Here is an 8718-nt window from a genome sequence, read left to right on the forward strand (position 1 = left end):
ATTGATACTGAGGTATTAGCTTTCCTAGCCCTATTAGACAGATCTAGAGGGAAAATGACAGATACACATACATACTTGCATGCACACACATATATACATTTCCTATCCAGTGCCAACAGTTACTTGTTACTTACCTCCTTCACCCCATAGTGAAAGCCATGAATTTCAACAATATATGTATTCATTTCCCCAATCACACAAAGGTAAATTCACACATACCAAACAAAAGTAAAATTCATACAAAATATCAGAATTGACATACCCTTAACACTACAAACAATAACCCTTCTACACAGAGGTTATGACTTGTTTGCTTTTTTTTCTTGTCTTTACAATTGACATAAAGTACTGTGTAAAACATTTACTTGGATGTGTTCTCTATTTTTCTCTTGAATGAGGTTATATTATCCTTTTGAAATACAGTTAGATTTTTTTCTATTAATATTCAATTGGAGTATTTTCACATGCACTTAAGTAAATTTTATTTTATTTTTTGGAGTATGTAATGTATCCAAGAGCCCAAAGAATACAGAGAATATTCAAAAAGATTGCAGGAGAATGTTCTGTCCCAGGACTCACCCAAGTGATAGAATGGAAGTGCAATTCAGGCAATCTAATCTGACGGGAATCCAACGTTGAAGCAAGTTCCTCGTAAGCTGACTGCGAATCAGAAACAGTGCCTTTCTTTCTATCATTAAGGTTTCTTTCTCCTGGAACAACCATGCCTGAGAGAGGATAAAGCTAAGAAGTTTAGAAATAGCAGAATTGAACTTAAGGTTGTTTTGTTTTGATAAATTGGTCTTCAGATGCAATGCTGGTCACTAGAAGGTATGAAAAGTCTTCTGAGAACTCACTGAGGACCTGAGGGTATGGCTCAGTGCTTAGCATGCATGAGACACTGGGTTCCATCCCCAGTACCCACATTTTCATATATTCTTCTTGCCCACGTACCCTAAGACCTCTTACTTCCTGAAATATCTTTGTCACACTCAATCTTCTTGGCTATGGCAATTCTTTCTCAACCTTACAGAGGAAGGAATCGTGCCCATTCACTAAGGTTACCCATTGTTAGCTCTGTTATTGACCGAATTTCTCTAAGCATTCTCAGCAGTTGCCGCCACCAAAAAGTTATAAAAAGCAAGTAGCAGTTTTCCCAACCATCCAATTCCCACTTGTATGGAATCTGAAAGTATCAGCAAGTGGCGGTCTGTGTTGACCTAGTGGATAGACCACCTGATTCCTTGTCAGAAAGTTAAGCACTCAAGTTCTTTTGTGGTTCTTTTATTCTAGCTCCTTCCTAACCCAGGTTGCAGGAGGCTGAAGAAGATTTCACTAAAATATTTCACTAGACTTCACTGCCAGTGGTTAACAACTTGATGCACTGGTGGTCACTTTTTCCATCAGAGACCCTCAAACTCTGGAGCTTACATAAAAGTTGTTTAACTACAAACAAATGATAAATGAGGAAAAGATAGCAGTCACCTCAGCAGAAATCTATAAAGGGAAATAGTGCTTTTCTGGGTATTCTAAGGGGCTTCCCAGGTGGCACTAGTGGTAAAGAACGCTTGCCAATGCAGGAGTCATAAGAGACACGGGTTTGATCCGATCCTCTGGAGGAAGGCATGGCTATCCGATTCCAGTATTCTTGCCTGGAGAAGCCCATAGACAGAGGAGCCTTGCCGGCTATAATCCATGGGATTGCAAAGAGTCTGAAGAGACTTAGCACACACGGGTATTTTAGGGAAGTTTCCAGTCTGAAATGACAAACGTTCTGAACTCCAGGGTCCAAGATCAATCCAGGGGAAAAGTCATTTCTTTGTTTTCCACAGATAGATAATGAATTCTTGTACTCCCAATCCCAATACATCCATTTCAACCTCAATCTACTTACTCTCCAGGGACACCCTTCTTCCAAACTACTGAACAATGCATATCTCCAGGTTAGAGCTGTTTGTACAGTTTCAGATTCTGGCCTCACAATGCCTAAGCAGAGATCCACAGGAGGATACACTTAAAAAAAAATTTTTTTTTCAACCACAAAAGGGAAAACCAGGCAAGAAATCTGTTAAATGTTCAGAAAACAGTCTCTTTTTCCATCTACAGAAGCCAGGAAACCTGGAGATCTTCCATAATGCACCCTCTCCTTTTCTTAATCTCCAGAGGAAGCTATAACTGTCCATCAGTTGTCACAAGTCACCTGTACAGCCAATTTTGAGGTCATCCCCTTGGCCTGTGAAGGACTCCTCTATATTGCCTTTGTGCCTGTACGAGGAGTGAGGGGAGAGTGGTTTCCTCTGTAGGTATCACCCTTTGTTCTGTGACTGGCTTTCTGCAACCAAGGTCTTCAGTTCCTGTTCTGCTCTTCAGACTCCTTTGAGACTCCTCCTAGCATCATGTAAGGAGTAAAGGAGCCTGTTGCAAATGTTAGGAAGAGTTTCTTCAGGAGAAAGATTTGGAAGTATGTGGAGCGAGCAACAGAAACTTTCTCATATTTCGCGTTTCAAGCAAAGCCTTAAGTAAGACGCTTCCTTGGATCTCAAAGCTGCAGCTGCCACCGCTCGACTGTCCCACAGCATCCAAGCGCGAAAACCGGGGCATCTGTGCAGCTTCCAAGCTACCCATCCCAGCGGTTCCGGGACTTTAAATGAAAACTCACCTCAAGTACGTCCCCAAGGCACTCCACTTGTCCATCCAACGATGCAAAGAGCTGCGAGGCGCTCCCAAAGCCAAGATAGTCTAGAGGAGCCAGATCCTTTTCTGCGACAAGCCTACATCCCTTGAGAGAACGCATCTCTCCTCTCATACCTGGACGAAGAGACGGGAAGATATGGAGCCTGGACCCCCAGACTCCCCTCAAATCCTAGTAATTTTGAGGATGCTTTTCCTCTGCCCCTTCCTTTCCGTCCCTTTTCTCCTTTTCTTCCTGCACTTCACCCCACCCCACCTCTTCCTTCTTGGGTGAGCTGGGCTCCTCTCTTTCTTTTTTTTTCTCTCTCCTTCATTCTGTGTGCTCCTTGATGGAATTTGCAGAGTAGTTTTGCACACTTATAGTCTCATTTCCATGCATTTTAATCTCCATGTTGAGACACTCATGTGTAAATTTCCACATCGTTCTAATTACTTTCCTTAAGTTTCCAGCTCAGCCTTTCCCCTGCATAAGCTGAGGCTTGGTCTGATTGGGGGCGAGGTGCACTGCTGGTGGTAGTGGGTAAAACCCTGGATTGGTAGAGGAATGCTGAGGGAGAAAGAATCTGTAAGAGAATCTAAAATATTTTTTAGAGGTAACTGTCTAAAGACTTGTATCTGAATTTACACTCCCACCAAATTTTAGCTAAAGGCAAAAAGCTCAACTCTTTCTGAATCAGAGACTGATTTGAGAGCTTGTCCAGATATACACATTTTATTGCAGGCAGATTCTTTACCATTTGAGCTGCCTGGGAAGCCCTACACATTTTATTAATTTTTATTAAAATTCACTTGGCAGGTGCCTCTCAGGTGCTGTCACTTCCTCATTCCAGAGATTATTATTTCTGAAATTCTGAAAGCCCCTGAAATTGTTTCTACTGTATTCAACAAAAGTAGTCCTATGTCCTGGTATTGTCCACTTCATATAAAAAGTTCCTCATGCTCTCAAATGGGTAGAAAACAATTCTTAGCCAGATACCAGTCTGCAGACCACAATCTGAAATTCAAATACTAATAAAGAGATAAGATGTACTGGAGGCAAAGAGATATCCAAGGAGATCTTTTTTGTTCCTTCTCTTCTTTTTTTGTTATTTAAATTGAGGCTTAATTAATATAAACAAAAATGGATGAAATTTCATTATTCAGCCTCATGGGTTACATGCCATGTAATCAATAGCTCTGGCAAAGATAAATGATATTTCAACCCCCGGTAGCTTCCTTGTGACTCATCCCAATCAATACCACTCTCTAACTTCTATCACCATGGATTAGTTTTTTGTGTGTTTTGAAATAATATAAGTAGAATCATACAATATGTACTAATTTTAGTATGGATTTTTCATTCATTTTTTTAAAAGTTGGATACATCCATATTGTTGCTAGTATCAGTAGTTCTTTTTTCGTTGTTCGTAGTAATCCATTGTATGAATACTATGCATCAAAACTTTTAAATCCATTTTACTGTTGATGTATATTTAGACTGCTCCTAGTTTTGGTCTGAAATGTCTAATGTGGTCACTGGCATTCCTGTATATGTCTTTCAAGGAAAATACTCATGCATTTCTCTTGGGTATAAATGCAGTTGGGATTTTTTTTTATTGGGTGGGGGCATAGCTTATATGTATATTTAATTTTAGTCTGTATTTCCAAATAGTTTCCTAATGTGTGTGCACCAGTTTACAGTCTCATCAGCAGTGTGAGAGTGACTATTCCAGTTGCTCCACATACTCAACAGCTCTTGATGTTATCAGTTCTCTTCATTTCAGTTCAGTCGCTCAGTTGTGTCCGATTCTTTGCGACCCCATGAATCGCAGCATGCTAGGCCTCCCTGTCCATCACCAACTCCCGGAGTTCACTCAGACTCACGTCCATCGAGTCAGTGATGCCATCCAGCCATCTCATCCTCTGTCGTCCCCTTCTCCTCCTGCCCCCAATCCCTCCCAGCATCAGAGTCTTTTCCAATGAGTCAACTCTTCGCATGAGGTGCCCAAAGAACTGGAATTTCAGCTTTAGCGTCATCATTCCTTCCAAAGAAATCCCAGGGCTGATCTCCTTCAGAATGGACTGGTTGGATCTCCTTGCAGTCCAAGGGACTCTCAAGTGTCTTCTCCAACACCACAGTTCAAAAGCATCAATTCTTCAGCGCTCAGCCTTCTTCACAGTCCAACTCTCACATCCATACATGACCACAGGAAAAACCATAGCCTTGACTAGACGAACCTTTGTTGGCAAAGTAATGTCTCTGCTTTTCAATATGCTATCCAGGTTGGTAATAACTTTTCTTCCAAGGAGTATGCGTCTTTTAATTTCATGGCTGCAGTCACCATCTGCAGTGATTTTGGAGCCCCCCAAAATAAAGTCTGACACTGTTTCCACTGTTTCCCCATCTATTTCCCATGAAGTGATGGGACCAGATGCCATGATCTTTGTTTTCTGAATGTTGAGCATTAAGCCAACTTTTTCACTATCTTCTTTTACTTTCATCAAGAGGCTTTTTAGTTCCTCTTCACTTTCTGCCATAAGGGTGGTGTCATCTGCATATCTGAGGTTATTGATATTTCTCCCGGCAATCTTGATTCCAGCTTGTGCTTCTTCCAGTCCAGCGTTTCTCATGATGTACTCTGCATAGAAGTTAAATAAGCAGGGTGACAGTATACAGCCTTGACGTACTCCTTTTCCTATTTGGAACTAGTCTGTTGTTCCATGTCCAGTTCTAACTGTTGCTTCCTGACCTGCATATAGGTTTCTCAAGAGGCAGGTCAGGTGGTCTGGTATTCCCATCTCTTTCAGAATTTTCCACAGTTTATTGTAATCCACACAGTCAAAGGCTTTGGCATAGTCAATAAAGCAGAAATAGATGTTTTTCTGGAACTCTCTTGCTTTTTCCATGATCCAGTGGATGTTGGCAATTTGATCTCTGGTTCCTCTGCCTTTTCTAAAACCAGCTTGAACATCTGGAAGTTCACGGTTCACATATTGCTGAAGCCTGGCTTGAAGAATTTTGAGCATTTCTTTACTAGTGTGTGAGATGAGTGCAATTGTGTGGTAGTTTGAGCATTCTTTGGCATTGCCTTTCTTTGGGATTGGAATGAAAATGGACCTTTTCCAGTCCTGTGGCCACTGCTGACTTTTCCAAATTTGCTGGCATATTGAGTGCAGCACTTTTATAGCATCATCTTCCGGGATTTGAAATAGCTCCACTGGAATTCCATCACTTTCACTAGCTTTGTTCATAGTGATGCTTTCTAAGGCCCACTTGACTTCACGTTCCAGGACGTCTGGCTCTAGGTGAGTGATCACACCATCGTGATTATCTTGGTCATGAAGATCTTTTTTGTACAGTCCTTCTGTGTATTCTTGCCACCTCTTCTTAATATCTTCTGCTTCTGTTAGGTCCATACCATTTCTGTCCTTTATCGAGCCCATCTTTGCATGAAATGTTCCCTTGGTATCTCTAATTTTCTTGAAGAGATCTCTAGTCTTTCCCATTCTGTTGTTTTCCTCTATTTCTTTGCATTGATCGCTGAAGAAGTCTTTCTTATCTCCTTGCTATTCTTTGGAACTCTGCATTCAGATGCTTATATCTTAGGTAATTTATTCCAGTGAAGAGAAGTATTATTTCATTCGGTTTTTAAATTTACATTTCCCTCAGGGCATATTATGTTAGGCACCTTTTAAATTGCTTATTGGCTATTTTGGGTATCCTCTTTTTGTGACCTGCTGTTAATTTGTTCTTAATGAGATTTTAGTCTTTTTCTTAGTGTTTTGTAAAAGTTCTTCACAGATAATGTCTTTCCTTAAACATAAGCATTGAAATACCTTCTCTCAGACTGTAGTTCATCTTTTCTTAAGGAGGAGAGGAGCTGAAAATTTTTATAAGAATAGGAAAGAGAAAAGGAGAGAAGTTGACGTCAGGGGAAAAGTTCCACTCGGAAATCTTTCCTGGTCGTTGCAGAAAAAAATGCCTCCAGGTAGTTGGGGTTCCTGCTGGGGCGGGAACCTTAGAAAGAACTGATGGGATGAAATGTCTTAAGAGCAGAAACGGTATTATTTGGTTTGCTATCCTTCCATTTCTCCCAGGGTCGCAGCTTAAGAGGATATAATTTAAAGGTTTAAGAAATAGTGGGATTTGAGACAATGGCTTTTGTATCCGGCCAACTATCCAATCTTTGAAGACTTCCTCAGAAATATGATTACTATTTCAAAAAAGATCCTCAGGATCTTTCTGTTATGAGAGGTGTCGTTCAGGAGTGGTGTATCCTTTCTTTACGAGAGGATTGGAAACCATACACATGCATCTTCTTTTCTCGTTTAAAAAACACGTTTTGCTTGCTCACACGGAAATAAACACATTGTCCGACGGATTGCCTTTAAAAGTGATTCTGGTTTCTATTCTCTGGTCCCCGCACTAACTGGCCACGTGTCAGCATAAGGAAAGCCAGGAAAAGAGAGTAAATAAAAGAGAAGAATTGGCTCCTTCCGAATTTCTTCCATCCGAAGCAATAAGTCGGTCTCCACATTAACGTGCCCAATCACTCTTTTAGCCTTGTCATTAAAGAGCAAGACAGAAAAAGAACTGAAAGATGAGTCAATAATTTCATTCTGAATTCCCTCAGTTTTCTGAGCAGTCTTTGAATTAGTGGAGTAGCCGAAAGAGATCAAGCAGAAATATATGAAGCTTTTTGTTTTTAATCTTTTTCTCTCCCTTTACTTCCCTCCTTTTCTATCAACCCATCCACTGTCTCCTAAAATTGGATCCTATTTTTAGACATGGATTTCAGGGGAACCAGTATATATGGGCGCGAATGCATGGACGATATCGAATGAGGTAAATTTAGCCCTCACGACTGAAAACTCTGCTATTTTGGGGAAACAACTAAGTACATTTTTCGTAAGTGGCCGAAATAGCTCAGTTGGGAGAGCGTTAGACTGAAGATCTAAAGGTCCCTGGTTCGATCCCGGGTTTCGGCAACTTGGTTTTACTTTCGTGTAATTACGAACCCGTTAGATATGTCTGTATCTGACAACGGTGTTTACGGCTTTTCGCAAATGCAATCAAAGAGTGTGTGTGTGTGTGTGTGTGTGTGTTTCGCTCCCTCAAATGCAATCAAAGTGTGTGTGTGTGTGTGTGTGTGTTTCGCTCCCTCAAATGCAAAGAGTGTGTGTGTGTGTGTGTGTGTGTGTGTGTGTTTCGCTCCCTCAAATGCAAAGAGTGTGTGTGTGTGTGTGTGTGTGTGTTTCGCTCCCATTTGGTTTCTATTCCACTGAGGTATTTTATTTAAAGTTTTTTTTTTTTAAAGGAGAATATTATTTTATTTATTTATTTTTTTAAATTTTATTTTATTTTTAAACTTTACATAATTGTATTAGTTTTGCCAAATATCAAAATGAATCCACCACAGGTATACATGTGTTCCCCATCCTGAACCCTCCTCCCTCCTCCCTCCCCATACCATCCTTCTGGGTCGTCCCAGTGCACTAGCCCCAAGCATCCAGTATCGTGCATCGAACCTGGACTGGCAACTCGTTTCTTACATGATATTTTACATGTTTCAGTGTCATTCTCCCAAATCTTCCCACCCTCTCCCTCTCCCACAGAGTCCATAAGACTGTTCTATACATCAGTGTCTCTTTTGCTGTCTCGTACACCGGGTTATTGTTACCATCTTTCTAAATCCCATATATATGCGTTAGTATACTGTATTTATGTTTTTCCTTCTGGCTTACTTCACTCTGTATAATAGGCTCCAGTTTCATCCACCTCATTAGAACTGATTCAAATGTATTCTTTTTAATGGCTGAGTAATACTCCATTGTGTATACGTACCACAGCTTTCTTATCTATTCATCTGCTGATGGACATCTAGGTTGCTTCCATGTCCTGGCTATTATAAACAGTGCTGCGATGAACATTGGGGTACACGTATCTCTTTCCCTTCTGGTTTCCTCAGTGTGTATGCCCAGCAGTGGGATTGCTGGATCATAAGGCAGTTCTATTTCCAGTTTTTTAAGGAATCTCCACACTGTTGTCCA

At 40.8% G+C, this 8718-nt stretch overlaps 1 non-coding gene across 1 annotated transcript; it reads left to right on the forward strand.

Moving 5' to 3' along the window:
* Nucleotides 1-7583: 7583 nt before the first annotated feature.
* Nucleotides 7584-7656, forward strand: TRNAF-GAA. Its single transcript has one exon. It is a non-coding gene; the product is annotated as a tRNA-Phe (tRNA).
* Nucleotides 7657-8718: the final 1062 nt, after the last annotated feature.

This window comes from Bos indicus x Bos taurus, chromosome 23 (genome assembly GCF_003369695.1).
Source record: "Bos indicus x Bos taurus breed Angus x Brahman F1 hybrid chromosome 23, Bos_hybrid_MaternalHap_v2.0, whole genome shotgun sequence".
In the NCBI taxonomy this organism is placed as follows: domain Eukaryota; kingdom Metazoa; phylum Chordata; class Mammalia; order Artiodactyla; family Bovidae; genus Bos; species Bos indicus x Bos taurus.